Consider the following 4523-nt stretch of genomic DNA (forward strand, 5'->3'; position numbering starts at 1 on the left):
AAACTGAGGACCTGGCTTAGTTGGCCTATATCTGTTCTCTTCCATATATAGATCTATTTATGGAGTTTTTACCAAGGATCTGGTTATTGATAAAAATCCCTTTGTAATGTTTTCAAGTCTGAAAATATTGGGACCTTTTCATCAGCTTTTTATTTTTTCAGTGTGTCCTAACTTTATTCTTCAAGGTCTGTGGCACAATGTTGAATTTACTCTTTAGTATCTGTCCTTGTTTCCATCTTATATGCTTTTCTCCTCTTTTAATATAAGTTGGGTGGTGGTCTCTTTAGGCAGCTCATCTTTTTCTTCCTCCTTGGAATTGTTTCTATGTGTATCTTCAGCTCTTTATTATAAAGAATTTCCCAGCTCTTTTAGGTTAACTTTCTCTGTAGAATTTTAGGCCAGATAATCCTACCTCTTCTTTCTTTAAGCTCTTTTAAATCTACTCTCCCCAAATCCAGGATTCATATCAGTCAATGGCCAATTTCCACTTTCTTCTCTTTCATGAATTCTAAGATGGAGTGGTCACTTTCATTCATAGTTCCCATTCTTTTTTCCACCTTAGCCACCAATTCTTCCTTATTAGTCACAATCAGGACTAGAATAGCAATTCCCTTGTTGCTCCCACCCATCCTACCTTTGGAAGGATGAAATTATTACTAAGGCACACCAAGAATTTATTAACCTCTTTGCTTTTGGCAGAGAAAGTTCCAGCAGATGCCTAGATAATTAAAAGCCCTCACGCCAGACTTATGATCTCTTCCCTGAATGCCTTATCTATTTCCTCCTTGTCTCTGGATTTTCTGTAGTATAATCCCAGAACTAGCTGGCTGAAGTGATAGAATGCTAGGCCTGGAGTCAGGAAGGCCTGAGTTCAAATCTGGCCTCAGGCACTTTAGTTATGTGACCCTGGGCAAACTGTTCACCTGCATCCACTAGAGAAGGAAATCACTCCAGTATCCTTGCCAAGGAAATCCCATGGATAGTACGGTCCATGAAGTCACAAAGTCAGATATGACTGAATAATAATCCCAGAACAGCTTGGTTCAAGTCAACAAACATAAGCACTTGTTAAGTGCTTAGTATGTGCTATTTTGTTGTTAATGCCCAGCTGTTTCAGTCATGTCCGACTCTTTATGACCCATTTGGGATTTTTTTTTTTTTGGGCAATTGGGGTTAAGTGACTTGCCCAGGGTCACACAGCTAGTAAGTGTCAAGTGCCATTTGGGATTTTCTTGACGGAGATACTGGAGTGGTTTGTCATTCCCTTCTCCAGCTCATTTTACAGATGAGGAAACTGAGGCAAACAAGGTTAAGTGACTTGCCCAGGGTCATACCGCTAGTAAGTATCTGAGACCAGATTTGAACCCTGATCTTCCTGTTTCTAAGCCCTGAGCTCTATCCTGGGCCACCAAGTGGTAAGGACACAAAAAGAGGCAAAAGTAGTCCCTGCCCTCAAAGAGCTTATATTTCAATGGGAGGAGACAACATAAAAACAAATAAGTACATAAAAGGGTATAAACAAGTAGGTATATACAGGGTAAATTGAAGGTAGTCTCAGAGAGAAGGCATTAGCAGTGAGGTAGTTGGGGAGAGGCTGGAAAGGTGGGATTTGAGCTGAGTCTTAAAGGAAGCCAGGAGGTAAAGGTGAGGAGGGAGAGCAATCCAGGCAGGGGAGACAATCAATGAAAATGGGGAGAGGGGATGAAGTGTAGTATTTGAAGAAAAGAAAGAATAGCCTTGGGGGACAACCATAGTTAGTGATGGTGACTTGGAACAGACCAGACCAGGAGCAATCAGTCAGGTAGAAGAAACAGAGGAGCGCAGTGTCATAAAAAAAAGTAGGAAGTATCCAGGAGAAGAGGGTGATCGGTAGTGGCAAAGGCTGCAGAGAGATCAAGAAAGGATGAAGATTGAGAAAAGGTAGTTAAAGGGAGGATTGATCACTTTGGAAAGAGCAATTTCTGTTGAGCCATACTTCGAGGCATAGGGCATACACAAAGAACATAAACAAAACCTGACCCAGTCCTCAAAGCCTTTACATTCTATAGATGACCATGTGGCTTCAGAAAGGGCTGAGGAACGGTCAATATGGTGTTTACTGCTCGACAACTCTAGGAGAAAAGCCAGAAGCAGAACAGAGGTCTGTATACAACGTTTATAGATCTGACCAAAAGCCTTTGAGACTGTCAGTCATGAGGACTTATGGAAAATTATGTCAAAATTTGGCTGCCCAGAGAAGGTCATCAGTATTGTATATCAATTCCATGATGGCGTGCTTGCCCGGGTTCTGGATAATGGACAATACTCTTGTGCTTTCCCAGTCATCAATGGAGTGAAACAAGGCTGTGTGTTTGCTCCCATGCTTTTCAGCCTGATGTTTTCAGCCATGTTGTCAACGGCTTTCAATGAGGATGACCACAACATCAAGGTCAGCTACTGTACTGATGGTAAATTCTTCAACATCAAAAGGCTACAAGCCAAGACCAAAGTAGAGGGAATATTGGTGCATGATTTTCTGTTTGCATATGATTGTGCACTCAATATGCACTCAAAGGCATTCAGCCTCTGAAGCTGAGATGCAACAAAGTATGGATCAATTCTCTGCTGCTTGTGCTAATTATGACCTAACAATCAACACCAAGAAAACACAGGTGCTCCATAAGCCAGCACCACACCATCCATAAGTGGGACCATCCATTACAGCAAATGGAAAAGTTTTGAATTCTGTGGATAAGTTCACTTACCTTGGTAGTGTACTTTCCAGGGATGTACACACTGATAATGAGGTCGACACATCTATTGTCAGAGCTAACTCATTTTTTGGGAGGCTCCAACGGAAAGTATAGGAGAGAAGAGGTATTAGACTGACTACCAATTTTATAGGAGGAAAAGGGGGAGATAACAATCACAAATAAGTATAATACAAGCTAATTTGAAGACTTAGAGATCACTAGGTCAGTGGGGATCAGAGAAGACTTCAGCAAGAATTTAGCACCAAAGCCTGGAGGAAAGGTAATGATACTTAAACATGGTATCAATGAACACGGAGGCAGGAGGTTGAGTATAAGTTTTGGGGAACAGCTAATCCAGTTTGATTGGAAAATAGTCAGGAAGGGAAAAGGATCTATTTGTGCAAAAACATTAAAATATTTATAGCAACTCTTTTTGTGGCAGCAAAAAAAAAAAAATAGAAATTGAGGGAATACCCATCAATTGAGGGATGACCGAACAAGTTGTGGTATACGAATATAATGAAATACTATTATACTATAAGAAATGATGAGCAGTATGGTTTCAGAAAAGCCTGAGAAGACTTACATGAACTTATGCAAAGTGAAGTGAGCAGAACCAGGAGAACATTATACACAGTAACAGGAATGTTGTACAATGATTGAATGTGAATGCCTTAGCTATTCTCAGCAATAACAGTGATCCAAGACAATTCCAAAAGACTTATGATGAAAAATGCTATCCACCTTCAAAGAATTAACTAATGGAGTCTGAATGCAGATTGAAGCACACTATTTTTCACTTTATTTGTGTGTGTGTGTGTGTGTGTGTGTGTGGTTTTTGTTTTTTGTTTTTGTTTTTTTTGGTCTGTGTCTTCTTTCACAACCTGACTATGGAAATGTGTTTTGCATGATTGCACATGTATAACCTATATCAAATTCTTACTATCTCAGGGAGGGGGGAGGTAAGGGGGAAGGAGGGAGAAAATTTGGAACTTAAAATTTTTTAAATTTGAAATTTTTAAAAATTGAATATTAAAAATTGCTTTTACATGTAATTGAGGGAAAATAAAATATTATAAAATAAAGAAGTCACGAAGGGAATAGTAAGAAACAATCCTAAACAATATTGCTTCTTTGATCTTCTATGGTTTGAATTGTGCCTTAAGTAATATTATTTAGATTTTTAACTTTTTAAGTCTATGTCCTTTGTTTAAATTTACCTTACTGATTTTAATTTTTCCTCACCATGGTCTATAGAGGATGCATTCTTTATTCATTCTATTCATTCATTCAATAAACATTTATTAAGCACCTGTATGCCAGGCTCTGGGAATACAAAGAGGCAAAATTCAGTCCTTGCCCACAATCTAACATGTGATCAGGTTTTGTAAAGGTGACATACCATATGAAAAAAATAAATAAATTTTCCTCAGAAATCATTCTGTATGTATTTTTAGTTTTGAGATGCTGCTTGACTGAGCCCAGGGAGCCATGAAGTTTGGATTGGGTTCAGTCCTGGGGACCTTATCTCTGAGAGAGGGCTCCCTTTCCTCCCTCTCAACTGTCTCATTAGAGTTCCATTTCCACCTTCCCAGGAACAATTTTACTTTTAGCTTAGGTTATAGCTCATATATGCCCTCCCCCTCAAAAAAAATGGGGAGTAAAAGAGATACTCATTGTTACAATATGAATAAGTATCTGAAATAGGTAATATATTCCTACACAGAAAAAGAAATGCTAAATATAGAGTCACGGTTCAATTTAGCAAAATTAACAGGATTAAGTAATTTT

This window comes from Vombatus ursinus, unplaced genomic scaffold (genome assembly GCF_900497805.2).
Source record: "Vombatus ursinus unplaced genomic scaffold, bare-nosed wombat genome assembly UNPS02014941.1, whole genome shotgun sequence".
Taxonomy (NCBI): domain Eukaryota; kingdom Metazoa; phylum Chordata; class Mammalia; order Diprotodontia; family Vombatidae; genus Vombatus; species Vombatus ursinus.